Source organism: Microcaecilia unicolor, chromosome 1 (genome assembly GCF_901765095.1).
Source record: "Microcaecilia unicolor chromosome 1, aMicUni1.1, whole genome shotgun sequence".
In the NCBI taxonomy this organism is placed as follows: Eukaryota; Metazoa; Chordata; class Amphibia; order Gymnophiona; family Siphonopidae; genus Microcaecilia; species Microcaecilia unicolor.
The window spans coordinates 600918125-600934815 of NC_044031.1; positions in this window are offsets into that span (position 1 = coordinate 600918125).

Sequence of the window (16691 nt, forward strand, 5' to 3'; positions counted from 1 at the left end):
TAGTAGTAGTAGTAGTAGTATGCCCTCAATTGTTTGAGCACAAAATTGACAATGGCCACGTGCTTTATGTCCGATCAAAGATGGCACAAGAATGGTATCAAAAAAAGGACAAATGTTTCATTTTTATTTAAATATATATTTTTATATTTTTATTTACATTTGTATTTATATTTTTGTTTTAGACCCCTGAAGAAGGCCTTTTGGCCGAAACACGGACCGTGTAGGGTCTTAATAAATCATTTTTGACTGTTAACATCTGTGACTTCAGTCTAGTCTTTCTGAATATCTTCCGCTTGACTTGTTGTTTCCTCACAAGAATGGTATCTTCATGAGCATGCATGGAATGCACCAATCTATCTCGCAAGTTGGGACCACGTTTGTAGGCAATGCATGGACGTTACTGAAAGGGCACATGAAGGGAGAGAATATCCCAATGATGATTAATAAACGTGCTATCTGTGGTGCCAAATTCGTATATGTAAGAACACAAACAAACTTGTCCAGAGTATCAGCTGTTTTTTCTTGTAGCAATAATGAATGCTGGGCAAACCACACTCGTTTGAATGCCTTGCAAATACTACGATCAGGGTATCCCCTTTCCTGCAAACGATTTATTAATACCCTGGATTGTTGACAAAATGTAGCATCTGAAGAACAGATGCGTCGCAACCTTAAAAACTTGATGCAAATTTAAGATTCACCATGCAAAGCAATTTAGAGCATTTTCGTTTTTGGACACTTGGATATACAAACATCAATAGAGTTTAGCGGCGACAGTCTTTCGGAAAACTACTGAATGGAATTCTTTGCTCCAATATCAGAGCCACCACCCTTATCGCATGAAAGACTCTTTGCTAGTGGGACAGCTTTTAAGGGCAACCTTCGAAAGCTAATCAAGAAATTTATTGTTATGTCCAATAAAAAAAGGTATCTTACTTTCTTTTCCATGTTTTATTTCGTTTGATTTCTATTGATAACCTATCTATATTGGCCAAACCGAATATAAGCTATCAACTGTAATAAAAATCTTGGGTGTATTAGTAGACAGTACTGCCTCAATGGAAGCACAAGTTGCCTCCTTAGTGAAAAACAAATCTCTCTTTCTTATAAGAAAAATACATTGTGTTCAAAGCTATCTTGAGATAGTTTAATTTTATTTATATTGATACAGGCTCTTCTTTTCTCACAACTAGATTATTGTAATCTAGCATACTTGGGATGTACTAAATCTCAATTAAAAAGAAAAATCATCAAGAACACTGCGGTACATTTGATATTTGGTTTAATCAAATATGATCATGTTACTTATTATATTAAGCTTCATTGGCTGCCTTTTGAGAGTTTTGGCCTGTTTTCTCTATAAACTATTGTATGGACTAGCTCTGGTTCAGTCTTCATTATGGCCATATGCCCCACAATGGAAATAATAGTTAGTCACACCCATTCCTTAAAAAAAAGAAAAATAAATAAAACACACTTATCCCTCTCAAATCCCAATAATTTCTGTCCTGTCTCCAACCCGTCTCTCTTCCCCAAAATTCTTGAGAAAGTAGTGCTCAGCCACCTGTCCTTATATCTTGAACAATCTCTGGTTTTGAACCCTCAAGGAGGTTTCAGAACAGGGCATAGTATCAAAACACTGTTAACTGCTGTATACAATGAAATGTGTATCTCTCTTGGGGGTCCTTTTATTAAGGCGCACTAACAGATTTGGTGTGCTCTAAATGATAAGGTGCCCATTATATTCCTATGTTGTGTTAAATATGTTAGCACACCTTAGTAAAAGGACCTCTTGATCAGAAATTCTCCATCATTCTAGTTTTTTGAATCTAGTCTCAGCTGTCAACCTGGTAGACCATAAACTTCTTATCCAATGGTTTTATTCAATAGGCATCTCTGGGTTGGTTCTCAACTGTTTGTTTGTTTTTTTTTAAGTCCAATTATTTTTTTATTAGTATTTAGATATTTTGAAAAAGAGAAAAACAGATAATACAGTAAACATTATAATAAGACAAATGTGAGGAATAAACCGTGGCTAGAGTGGTAGTACAGTTATCCAGTATTCCAACATCAATCAAAACTATCAGGTCAAATAGCTATGTTTCTCTGTTTATATAAATCATATACATTCAGTCAGTACCCAAAATATACATTTGCAATTAGTCAGCTAGTAATAGAGTGTATTCTCTGATCAGGGAGGGAACATATGTCTGTAGCTATAACCAGATTTGGAGTTTTTGGCAGTGATTGCCATGAAACATCAAGTTGGTTTCATATTTATACAATAACAATACTAAGTTCCACCAGAACTGGGCATTTAACATATTTAAGTTATGGTTTGTTGGAGACCAACTGCTGTGAGGATGTGAAGAAGAGAGATTGCACTATCCTCCATTTGGGATATTATTGGATGAATGTTGAAAACCACGGTGCAATAAGACAGATGTATGTCAATATTCAATATTCTCTTAATATATGTCCAGATATGAGTCCAAAACTGATGTACAACTGTGCATTCATAGATCAAATGTTGCAGAGTACCTGGGTGCATAGCACATGTCCAACATTTTAGATAAAGTTGGATCTAGTCTTTATAGTTTAACTGCTGTCCATACTGATCTATATCCAAGAAGGTAAAGGGATTGTGTTATTGATGCCGATAAAGTGTATCTTATGCAGTGGGATCAGAAATATCACCATTGTCCAGCTGTAATATCCATATCAACTTCATTTGACCATATCTCTCGAAGGTGCAGCAACCCGTTATAATCTGTTTTGTGTGTGAGAAGTTTATACCAATTTGATACTTCATGCTTCAAAGTAGATACCAGAGAACAGAGAGAGTAAAGTGTAGGAATGTCATCCTTCATATTATGGATGCACACAACATATGTGAGGACATGTCTTAGATGTATCCATTTACAGCATTCATTGAATGATATCCTTTACACAGCATACACCTCTGGATATCCAATCTTAATTATTAAGTTTGATGATAGTGCTATTCCAAAGAGGAGCATAAATGTATGGTTAATTGGTATGTTAGCAGTGCGGTTAATATGTGAGAGTATCTTCCAAGTAGAACTGAATATTGGGTTTTCCATCAGGTGTCTCCCCAATGTAGAAGTTATTAGAGATTCAAGTGTGGCAGGGTTCCCAAGCTCCCTCTCCAAAAGTAACCATGGAGGAATCGATGAGGTAGTATGACTAGTATACCATAACATGTTCTGATGCAAAATAAATGCTTTATAGTACTCAAAAAAGTTAGGTAGATTGACCCTACCTAACTCTTCATCTATTAACAGTCTATTATTAAACCACCATGGTCTAACCTCAGGTAATTGGAGGTCAATGTTTGGTTCAAGGGTTATGCTAGCATGGTCAGATACTAGAATAGGCTCTATAGAGGTATCTTTCATATTCTCAGAGAGTGAATTAGATATTAGAAAATAGTCTATTCTTGAGGAAATAATTGTTGATCAGGGAGTGGAAGGTAAAACCTTTAGCAGTGGGGTTAAAAAGTCCTCCATATAATCAGATTAGGGAGTTGTTTGCTTTTAGCAAGAATTTCCGACAGTTGTTGATACCAAAGAATTTTCATAACAGTTCTAGGCCGCCTTTGAGATGTTGATCTGAATGCAGGCACTCTATGGGTTCTCTCTAATTCAAATGGCTTTTAAATTTATCTGCAAAAGAGTAAGGAGAATTTCTTTAAAAGAAACTGGGTTTGAACCTTCAGCACCCTCAGGTATTCCCACAATACATAAATTATTACAATGAGATCGATTACTGAAGTCCTCCAGTTCAGCCTTTAACACCTCTATGGTTTTGTGATCACAGCCTGCATACTATCTTCCATATCTGATACACAGATTTTCAAATCAGAGGTATGATCCAAACAGGATTGTAGATTACAGTGCATTTATGATATTTCAATCTTCAAAGAATCCATGCTGGAAGTATTGTCCTGCAGCATGTTCTTGATCGCCGCAAGTTCAGCCATCACTGGGTCAAGGCCATCTTGAATGGAGCTTCTGATTTGTTGTTTTTGCTCGATGCCATCACTTATCTTGCTGTTGTACAATTAGAGAATATAGATCAGGATAAAATAGCAATTCTAAGGCCCCTTTTACTAAGCAACGTAGGCACCTACGCGCGGCCAATACGCACCAAATTGCAGTTACCACCAGGTTACCGTATGGCCCTTGCGGTAATTTCAATTTTGGTGAGCCTCTGAAAAATATTTTTTATTTTCTGGCACATGTAATGGACGCACGCCAAGTGGCATCTGACACGCATAGGTCATTACCGGCCAGATTCTGTACTACTAGGTTTATGGCTGGCGGTAAGGTCTCAGACCCAAAATGGACGAGCGGCAATTTTGATTTTGCCACACGTCCATTTTTGGAAAAAAAAGAGCTTTTTTACTGTTGCGCTAAAAAATGGATTGGCACGCACCCTAAACCCATGCCTACACTACCGCAAGCCATTTTTCAGCGTGCCTTTGTATACGGACCCCCTATTATCTCTGGATCTTTCATTGGTGTTTGATCTGGTAGATCATGCACTACTGAGTGGAAGACTTTATAACATTGGAGTAATTGGAATTGCAGAGACAAAAGGCCCTACACTGAAGCACTATTCTCTTTTGGTTACCTGACTTTACACAGACTTTGGTCATGTCTTTTTCTAATCTTGCTTCTCTAAGAGGCCTCAAAGACATTGCCAACACTCAAGACTGGCAGACACAAAACAACTGTTCATAACTTTGTTTACTATACTGGGGACCTTCATGGGCAAGAAAACATCTATGACAGCAAGAGCCAGGTCCTTAGGTCCCAAAGACACAACACTGGAAAACACCAGACTTTGTTATTCTAGTCAGCTTGGTACCAAAGCCAGATGAAAGGATATAAGACCCAGTGGCGTCGCGAGGGCAGCTGACACCCGGGGCGGGTCGCCGCTGCGCACCCCCCCCCCAGGTGCAGCGTGACGTACCCTCCCCCCTCCGTAGCGCAACACCCCCCGCGAGAACATACCTGGAAGGCGGTGAGGGGCGGGCGGGAGGGCCAATCCGCCGAGTGCACGCCGCTGGGGGGTGTCGGCGCCTCGCTGGTTCCTTGCTCTCTCTGCCCTGGAACAGGAAGTAACCTGTTCCGGGGCAGAGAGAGCAAGGAACCAGCAAGGCGCCGACACCCCCCAGCGGCGTGCACCCGGGGCGGACCGCCCCCCCTTCCTACGCCACTGATAAGACCCCCTTCCTTGAAGCTGTAAGCAGCTAGTTGTTATCTGATGCTTGAGACAGCTGGCATCAGCCAGCCCAAGCCCAGACACATGATAAAGGCTCATTAAAGATGTGGCCTCCCTGCCTGCATGTTGGTACCTGTCCTGGAAGAGCTTATCAGCTGACTGTCCTGAGATCCTGTTGTTGCCTTACCTGATTGTGAGCCCTAACTTTCTATGGATCCAGCATTTGGAGTGTCACCATTTGTCAGGCTCAACTGCTTCCTTTGCTTAGTGTTTGAGGGTGCGAGGTGTTCTCTAATTTAGGACTAGGGCTAGTGTGCTTTATCTTGCCTTGATGGGTAACTGAAATCATTGTTCTACCATCATTGCCTAACTGTTGTCTCTGATTACATTTGCTATTATTGCTGCCATTTATTTCTAAATAGAACAGCTTTCTGTTTCTATAATGACATCTGAGCCTTGTGTCCTTTCAGTATTTCTTTGGGCTAGGGTGAGTTTGGGTATCGCTGCCTAGAGGGACGTAAAATTTCAAATATCATTCCAGAGTGTTTTTGTGTATAATTTGTTACTTGTGTCTACATCCCCTCTTTGCCTGTCTCTACAGGAGGCATGGTAATATGTGTTTTAGCCCCACAGAATTGCACGCAAATGTTTTGTTCCTATCTTAATGATAGACAACATTTTCTTAGCTTCCCGATCAACTTTAACACTAACATTGACAATTGCCCCTTTTATTTATGCTGACAACATCCAGTTTCTTTGCTGTTAACCCACACGTTACAAGAGCTAAAAACAAACAAAAAAAAATAGACACTATTGCAGCCTGGTTATGTTCTCATAAATTATAAACTAGAAAAAAAAACACAAAAAACAGAGCACTGATCTTTTCATAGAACTCAGATGCAGGATTATTTTGTTCTCTGTTAATTGATTGTACCCAAATCCAAAGTTAATTCATTGAAAATCTTTGAAGAAATTATCCATGACCATCTGAATTTCCAACAACACATTTCATCAGCTGTACAGAAATGCTTCTTCAAACTAACGAAAATCTGTTCTGTCAGGTCATGTTTTGACAAAAGAGCTCTCGGTATATTACTTCATTGGTTAGCTCTAGGACACTTCTACTGCAGCTCTCTTTTACAAGGCCTTCAATTGACAGACATTAGTAGATTATAGCTTGTTCAGAACAGGGCCACCGAGAGGGGGGCAAGGGACGCAAAATTCCCCTGGGCTGGCTTCCAAGGGGGGCCTGGCACCAGAGTCTCTCTCTCTCTCTCTCTCTCTCCTGCTCCCGGGTGACCCGGGTGATTGTGAACCAACAGGAGCAGGAGGTAGAAAATTCCGGCACTGGGTCCCCTTTGGAAGCTGGGAAAAGCAGGCACAGCAGAAATTCAGACCAGGACCTCTGGTGTGGCATGCGGGGTCTCTCCAGGCCCCGCCAGCAGAAAATGTCTTCCTCCAGCGCTGCTCTTCACTCTGCTGCATTGCCTGCCAAGCAGCTGCTGTTCCCCTCAGGCCGCGCATGCTCGGTTTTGAAACCCAGCATGCACGGTGAGAGAAAAAGCAGCTGCACGGGCAGGGCAGGCAACGTGGCATAGTGAAGAGCAGCACTGGAGAAAGACTTCTTTAGCTGGCAGGGCCTTGGGATCCCTGCCAGACATGGTAATTGGAGTTGCGGCGGGGGGGGGGGGGGCGGCAGCAGGCCAGAGGTGGCAGCGATCCTGGGGGGGGGGGGATGCCCTGCCCTGGGACCATCTCAGTCTCTCGGCAGCCCTGGTTCAGAATACTGACATTAAGATGATCTCTAGGGTGAAGCGTTGGGACCACGCTACTGTACTAAAGTTAGACCACTTGTTATCAGTTTCAGCAAGACTCTTACTCAAAATCCTAACATTAGTACATAGCAGGAGGTGGTGGAGATGAAAACGGTAGCGGAATTCAAGCATGCGTGGGATAAACATAAAGGAATCCTGTGCAGAAGGAATGGATCCTCAGAAGCTTAGCCGAGATTGGGAGGCGGGGCTGGTGTTTGGGTGGTGGGGCTAGTTCTGGGCAAGACTTCTACGGTCTGTGTCCTGAAAATGGCAGATACAAATCAAGGTAAGGTATACACAGGAAGTAGCACATATGAGTTTATCTTGTTGGGCAGACTAGATGGACCGTGCAGGTCTTTTTCTGCCGTCATCTACTATGTTACTATCCAGCTTATTTTCGAAAGTGATCGCTGGCCATCTTCCGACACAAATCGGAAGATGGCCGGCTATTTCTTAAAAGCGGCGAAATCTGTATAATCGAAAGCGGCATTTTTGACAGCTTCGCCGCTTTCCCGTCGCTTTGCCGGCGAAAGTTCAAGGGGGTGTGTCGGTAGATTAGCGAAGGCGGGACATGGGCGGGCATGGGCGTGGCTACCAGATGGCCGGCTTTCACCGATAATGTAAAAAAAAAAAGCGGCATTAAGCAGTATTTCGCCGAGTTTACTTGGTCCTTTTATTTTCACGATCAAACCTCAAAAAGGTGCCCCAACTGACCAGATGACCACTGGAGGGAATGGGGGATGACCTCCCCATACTCCCCCAGTGGTCACCAACCCCCTTCCATACTAAAAAAATAAAACTAAAAACCTTTTTTGCCAGCCTGTATGCTGTACCCACCTCCATGACAGCAGAATGTATTGTATCCTCTGGCAGCCTTTCCCTGGTTGCAATGTGGCTCTTGGGTGAGTGTGACACCTTTTCTGTTAGGTGCCCTGCAGAGTCACATTAGCAATGCATTGTGGTGGGTATAGGGTACTGGGCTCTACTCCCATGGTGCTTTTCCCCCCTGCTAACTGGGTCAGAGTGTGCCCTGTTTTGATTCCCATCGTAGTCCATGCGGTAGTGGCCATTTTTGTAAGCCAGTTTTAGTTCCCTTTCCTGTGTTACCCACGAGAACGTAGTTCTTACCTTGAATGTTGCTGAAAGAGGGCATTGTACACCATTGTGCCAGCTCTGACCTACTGCTAATCTTAGTACCAGGGGACTCTTTGCCAGTGGGGCACAACCTCTGATCTGCAGTTAACTGTGAGTAAACGTGGTTATTTCAAGAAAGGACTTTTTCAGAGAGATTAGTCTTCAGGTGTGAACTGGTGTGCCAAAGTTATACAGCAGCAATAAGTCCTAGAGGCTGTATGCAGGTCCCTGGAGCAATTTTAGTGGGTGCAGTACATTTTTGGGTAGTGGGTTTGGGGGGGGGGTTGGGGGGCTCAGCTCCCAAAGTAAGGGAGCTATGCACGTGGGAGCTTTTCTGAAGTCCACCGCAGTGACCCCTAGGGTGGCTGGTTGGTGTCCTGGCATGTCAGGGGGGCCAGTGCACTAAAAATGCTGGCTCCTCCCATGGCCAAATGCCTTGAATTTGGCCGGGGTTTGAGATGGCCGACATAACTTTCCATTATCGCTGAAAAACAAACCCGGCCATCTCAAACCCCGGCCAAATTCAAGGCATTTGACCGGGCTAAACCATATTATCGACGAAAAAGATGGCCATCCATCTTTTTCGCTAATACGGTTCCGGCCAGCTGTAGCGCCGCCGCCAACATAGATCGCCGGCCATCTATTTGGCCGGCGATGTTCGATTATGCCCCTCCACGTTATGTAGTACATAGCACACAGGTTTCCCTTTATTTTTATTTTGCTTACTTATTCCTTACAAAACACATTGCATATTACATTTGACCCATCAGAATCTTTTAGTAACTCCATAATTTTGTCAAACCCAGTGTGCTGATATTTGTTTGTCCATGTTTAATGTCATGCGGCCTGTGCTTTGGAATAATTTGCCCCAGTATCTGTGACTTGAGAAACCTTATACAAAAGATAAAACATCTTAAAATCTGTTTTTGAAAAGCTCTTTAATAATTAGAGACATGCTATAAAACTTTGGAAGGAGACAGTGCAACTTTGGACTGATACACAGGAATATATGCGAAACAAAAGGGCCCTTTGATGGGATATGTGGACTTGAGCTGGGAAGCGATATGTGAAAACTTTAGACAGCATTACATTGTCTTTTTTGGAGCGACACGTGTATTGAAAGCTCTGCTCTTTGGAACTATGAATAACTGTACTTATTCATAGTTCCAGAGCTTTCAATAAACTGTACGTTTTGGGACTGTGTTCAGAATCAGGGCCGGCCCAACCCAGTACGCGGGGTAAGCACCACAGGGGGGCGTCTGCCTTCAAGGGCACTGCATCATGCAATTTTCCCCACCGGAACTGGAAGCCAGAAGCTCCCAGCCAGGAGCCAGCCCACTTCCCGACCTCTTCTCCCATCTCCCTCAACAGAGTCCACCTGCCCCTCAGCTCTGCCTCTGGTCCTGTCCTCATTTCTTGTTTCCACAAGGGCAGGACCAGAGGCAGAGCTGACAGCGAAGAGAAGAGAAGGCAGCCCACTGAAGCGCTGACTCGCCGAGCCTGCTCACCTTTCACTGCTGTCGCTGGGAGTCCTGGACCCCGGTAAGATGACTTTTAAATTCTGGGTGGCATGCAGGAAGGCGAGGGGCAGGCGAAGCACTGTTGTGGAAGTGGGAGAAGAGGTCGGGCTGGAACTCGAGTCGGAGGGAGGGCGGGCCACCTGGGCTGAAAAAGGGGACAGGGTGGGAGAAGAGGGAAGGAGAAGAGAGAAAGAAGATGCTAGATGGGGAAGAGGGGTGCCAACTGATAGTCTGCAGGGGGGCACCAGAGACCCTAGGACCGGCCCTGTTCAGAATACACTTTATGATTGGGTTTTTTTTTCAGTTTTTCAGTAGTGTTTTTTCTTCTCCCTAGGTAAGGAGTAGTGTCCTACTACTGTTTTTTTTTTTTCAGTCTAGGAGAAGTTGGTGATAGCAAGCGCCATAGAAGTTTTAAAAATTTACAACTTTTCTCATGGTAGTTGAGTTTTCTGTTTGATTTAAAATTCTAGTTAGCATAATAGATACAGTGTATTCTGTAACAGTCCTTTAAGCAAAAGCAGATTCAAGTAATTATTTGTATTGAACTTTTGCTATCCATATATAGTTACTTTAACAAGTTCTTTTCTTTTACCATATTTTAGCTTTATAATTGTAAACTGCATAGATCTTTGACTTCCTCTCTTCTCACTGAAGCATCTTCTGCTGATCCAATTGACTAGTCAAGCTTCTGTTATGCACAGCACTTTGACCACATATCACCCCTCCTGATTTCTAAGCACTGGCTCCTGGTGTCAGCACGTTATCAAATTCATAATTCTAATACTGGTCTACAAAGGTCTCTTCTCTTCTACTCCAGATTATATATTTAACCAAGGAGGTTAGATTGAGACAGGAGACAGCGTAAGCCTATTTAGCCCATTATGTGGGCTGAATCCAGTAGGCAGAGCTTGCAAGCAGCAGGTGGAGCTTGATGGCATTTTGTTCACCCCCCCAAAATAGCAAAAGATTATTAGAAATAACAGACTTCCTATGCATGGTCCATCTGTAAAAAGTCTAAAGCTGTTCCAGTTAGATAGGCAGTGCCTTAAAAAGGATTTAAAAATTTTTTTTACTTATTTGACAGCTTTCCATATCTAGGCATATATCATGAAATAAAGTGAATATCACTAAAGCAGCTTAAAAAATTATTGCATCTGGTAGAAACAGCAGTAATAAACTGTATTTTGTGGTCATTTTTCTACACCATCGTATAGAATACAGCAAACGTAACTGAGGATATCCTGTTTCCAGATAGGTTCATCTTAACTATTGTTGTAATCTGTCTTGAGAAGCCACATTTCCCGTATCTGGATGTCCTCAACTACATGCACTGTACTTGAGGAACAACCAGGTACATCAGAGAAGTCCAATTTATAGTAATAAGGACGTCTTTCTCGTAGAACCACCGAAGGACTCATATGGCAAACGTTGGTAAGTAGAAAACATGTCTTGGGGACGTCCTTTGGCGGTTCTGGAAGATGGGCGTCCTTTTTTACTATACTTTGGATGTCCCTGACTTGGGCATTTCGCACTGCGATAATGGAATATCTAAGGACGTCCATGCTATTTTTCGATTATACCTACCTGATTTTGGATGACTTGCGAGGACGTCCTAATTCATACTTGGACGACTTTTCGAAAATGCCCCAATTGGTGTTATAAAGATGGAATATTTTGTAATTAAATGGAAGTAACATTAAACTCTTCTTTCACTGGGGCACCTGGAATCACGACTTGTTTTGAAGAAGTTTTCATTTCAGATTATGGATTTTATTTATAGCCTACATTATACCAAGCAAGCTTGGGTTCAATGTGGCTTACAAATAAAAAATACAATGAGACAGAATAGTATAATTCAGTAACATCATGGAAGCAAGTAGGAAGAAAATAAAGGCTAAAGAGATGACATTCATGAAATACAGAAAAACTCAAGGAGACGAATACTGGATGAAACTGAAAGAAGCCATGAGAGATATACATCTGACAAAAGCACAAACAGAAGAACATAAGTACATAAGTATTACCATACTGGGACAGACCAACGGTCCATCAAGCTCAGCATCCTGTTTCCAACAGTGGCCAATCCAGGCCACAAATACCTGGCAAGATCCCAAAAAAGTACAAAACATTTTATACTGCTTATCCCAGAAATAATGGATTTTCCCCAAGTCCAATTTAATAATGGTCTATGGACTTTTCCTTTAGGAAGCTGTCCAAACCTTTTTTAAACTCTGCTAAGCTAACCACCTTTACCACATTCTCTGGCAACGAATTCTAGAGTGTAATTTTCTCCCATTCGTTTTAAATTTACTACTTTGTAGTTTCATCGCATGCCCCCTAGTCCTAGTATTTTGGAGAAGCGTAAACAGATGCTTCACGTCTACCCATTCAACTCCACTCATTATTTTATAGACCTCTATCATATCTCTCCTCAGCCGCCTTTTCTCCAAGCTGAAGAGCCCTAGCCACTTTAGCTTTTCCGCATAGAGAAGTCATCCCCTTCATCATTTTTGTTGCCCTTCTCTGCACCTTTTCTAATTCCACTATATCTTTTTTTGAAATGCGGCGACCAGAATTGAACACAATATTCGAGGTGCGGTCTCACCATGGAGCAATACAAAGGCATTATAACATCCTCATTTTTTTCCCATTCCTTTCCTAATAATACCTAACATTCTATTTGTTTTCTTAGCCGCAGCAGCACACTGAGCAGAAGGTTTCAACGTATCATCAACGACGACACCTAGATCCCTTTCTTGGTCTGTGACTCCTAATGTGGAACCTTGCATGCCGTAGCTATAATTCGGGTTCCTCTTTCCCACATGAATCACTTTGCACTTGCTCACATTAAACGTCATCTGCCATTTAGACACCCAGTCTCCCAGTCTTGTAAGGTCCTCTTGTAATTTTTCACAATCCTCCCGCGATTTAACGATGATGATTACTTTATTGTGATCTAAGTACTTAGATCACAATAAATCCGTTTGAAGCTTGAAAGTGAAGTCATTTTCAAGCTTCAAATGGATTTATTATGAAATGCTGATCTGAGCTGAACATAAAATATATAATTACAGTACATCACTCTGAAACTTGAAGCTGTGTATATGTTTTGCAACATTACTTTTTGCACATTTTTGTGTTTCCTTAAAGATGATTATGGAACAGCACATGTGATCTCATCAGATGGTTTCCAGTACCATCTCTATGCTGATGATACCCAGCTTTACCTCTCCACTCCCGACATCACAGTTGAAACCCAGGTCAAAGTTTCGGCCTGCCTTTCAGACATCGCTGCCTGGATGTCCAACCGGCATCTGAAACTGAACATGGCAAAGACTGAGCTCCTTGTCTTTCTACCCAAACCCTCTTCTCCTCTTCCCCCACTTTCTGTCTCTGTTGACAACGCCCTCATCCTCCCCGTCTCTTCAGCCCGCAATCTCGGAGTCATTGTTGACTCCTCCCTCTCCTTCTCTGCCCATATCCAGCAGACAGCTAAGACCTGTCGCTTCTTCCTCTATAATATTAGCAAAATTCGCCCATTCCTCTCTGAACAGACCACCCGAACCCTCGTCCACTTGCTCGTTACCTCTTGTCTTGACTATTGCAACCTTCTCCTCGCTGGCCTCCCGCTTAGCCACCTATCCCCCCTTCAATCTGTCCAAAATTCCGCTGCACGTCTTATCTACCGCGTGAACCGATACTCTCATATCACCCCTCTCCTCAAGTCGCTTCACTGGCTCCCGATCCGCTACCGTATACAGTTCAAGCTTCTCCTATTGACCTTCAAGTGCACTCAATCCGCAGCCCCCCATTACCTCTCTACCCTCCTCTCACCATATGTTCCCACCCGTAACCTCCGCTCTCAGGACAAATCACTCCTTTCTGTACCCTTCTCCACCACCGCTAACTCCAGACTCCACCCCTTCTGCCTCGCATCACCTTATGCCTGGAACAGACTTCCTGAGCCCATACGCCATGCGCCCTCCCTGCCCATTTTCAAGTCCTTACTCAAAGCCCATCTCTTCTCCCTTGCTTTTGGTGCCTAACCACCTTCCCATTGCTGATACCTACACTGACTACATAGTTTTTACCTTTAGATTGTAAGCTCTCTTGAGCAGGGACTGTCCTTCCCCATGTTTAAACTTGTACAGCGCTGCGTAACCCTGGCAGCGCTATAGAAATGCTAAGTAGTAGTAGTAGAAGGTTTTTAGCCAATGATGAGGAACAGATAGTATTGACCATACTATAGGTCATTTTGATTGACGGTAGCTCTCTAGACCTGTTAGGAGCTCCTTGAGGTTTTTTCCTTCTTTTTAAGTCAACGTGCAGTGTTCTTACTTGCTAGTATTGTGAATCACCTATGATATATGTAGTTAAGTTTCTTATTCAAAACATGCATATTCCTTGTGGTTTAGGGGTCAACAAATACCACAATTGTGAATGCCAAACCTTGTTGGTCCAAATATAAGAAAGATTTTATATAGAGGTAATTTGTTCTTACAGTTACCACTAATACATATTGCAATTACATAAAATTATCTAAAGGTTGAAATTAGATAGAACTTTGGTGGCTAGGATTATGAGTCATCATAAATAATCTATGCCATGAGCTGTAATGAAAGATTATCTATTTTACTTTCTTATAAAAGGATAATAGGTCATATGACCAATCAGTCAAGGGATAGGAAGGGGTTCACATTGATGTTAGAAGGTTAGCATAGTTTTGTGAGCTGATTGAGAATGATGATGCTACCAAGTTGGGGCTGGAGGACTTCTGGAAACCAAGTCACGAGTATAAATGAATGAGGCACAAACTGCAAACACACCATAGACCCCTGAGGGAGCTGTTTGACAAACATTAGGAAAACCTTCATGGCCTTTCATTAATACTAAGATTAAACACACTGTTCATATGAGGAAATGTTTCTTTGAGACAGCAAGGGATGCATCAATACTTTTTTTTAAAAAACATCTTAGTAAATTAGCTGTGTAGGATTTCAAACAATGAGTTCAAAAGAAAAATGTTGAAAAGTGCATGCTTTATATCTTGCAAAAGTGTGCGTTTCTTTGACTTTAAAGAAGGAAGCTGGTCTGTGGAGCTTATAGATAAAATAGTAGGTGGCATAAATGGAGTGATACAGCTCACAGGGGCAGAAAGCAATATTCAGCATTTCTCAGGCTGGTGGAATGTGCAAGGGAAAGTGGCATGACACAGCAAGGAGTTGCCCACAACCAAATGGCTTGGATTTGGTCGTTTCTGAGATGGGCGTCTTCATTTTCCATTATCGCCGAAAACCGGGGACGACCACCTCTAAGGACGACCTAAAGACGACCATCTCTAAGGTCGACCTAAATGTTGAGATTTGGGCATCCCCGACCATATTATCGAAACGAAAGATGGACGCCCATCTTGTTTCAATAATACAGGTTTCCCCGCCCCTTCACGGAGCCATGCTGCGAGGACGGCCCCAGGAAAACGTGGGCGCCCTGTTCGATTATGCCCCTTCACATCTTTTTTGAGATGTAGTGACCAGAATTGAACACAATATTCGAGGTGCGATTGCACCATGGAGTGATACAAAGGCATTATAACATCCTCATTTTTGTTTTCCATTCCTTTCCTAATAATACCTAACATTCTATTTTCTTTCTTAGCCGCCACGACCACACACTGAGCAGAGGGTTTCAACATACCATCAACGACAACGACTAGATCCCTTTCTTGGTCGGTGACTCATATTGTGGAACCTTGCATTACATAGCTATAATTCGGGTTTCTCTTTCCCACATGCATCACCTTTGCACTTGCTCACATTAAACGTCATCTGCCATTTAGATGCCCAATCTCCCAGTCTCGTAAGGTCCTCTTGTAATTTTTCACTATCCTCTCATGATTTAATTGTGAATAACAATGTGTCATCAGCAAATTTAATTACTCACTAGTTACTCCCATCTCTAGATCATTTATAAATATATTAAAAATCAGCAGACCCAGCACAGACCCCTGGGGAACCCCACTATCTATCCTTCTCCATTGAGAATATTGACCATTTAACCCTACTCTCTGTTTTCTATCTTTTAACCAGTTTTTAATCCACAATAGGACACTACCTTTTTCCCATGACTTTCCATTTTCCTCTGGAGTCTTTCATGAGGTACTTTGTCAAACGTCTTTTGAAAATCCAGATAAACAATATCAACTGGCTCACCTTTATCCACATGTTTGTTCACCCCTTCAAAGAAATGTAGTAGATTGGTGAGGCAAGATTTCCCTTCACTAAATCCATGTTGACTTTGTCTCATTAATCCATGCTTTTGAATATGCTTTGTAATTTTGTTCTTTATAATAGTCTCTACCATTTTGCCCTGCATCGACCTCAGACTCACTGGTCTATAATTTCCCGGATCTCCTCTGGAACCATTTTTAAAATCGGCGTTACATTGGCCACCCTCCAATCTTCCGGTACCACGCTCGATTTTAAGGATAAATTACATATTTCTAACAATAGCTCCGCAAGTTCATTTTTCAGTTCTATTAGTACTCTGGGATGAATACCATCCAGTCTAGGAGATTTGCTACTCTTCAGTTTGTAGAACTGCCCCATTACATCCTCCAGGTTTACAGAGAATTCATTAAGTTTCTCCGACTCGTCAGCTTCGAATACCATTTCTGGCACCGGTATCCCACCCAAATCTTCCTTGGTGAAGACCGAAGGAAAGAATTCATTTAATCTCTCCGCTACGGCTTTGTCTTCCTTGATTGCCCTTTTACTACTCAGTCATCTAGCGGTCCAACTGCTTCTTTTGCCGGCTTCCTGCTTTTAATATACCTAAAGTTTTTACTATGTGTTTTGGCCTCCAACGCAATCTTTTTTTCGAAGTCTCTCTTAGCCTTCCTTATCAGTGCTTTGCATTTGACTTGACATTCCTTATGCTGTTTCTTATTATTTTCAGTCAGTTCCTTCTTCCATTT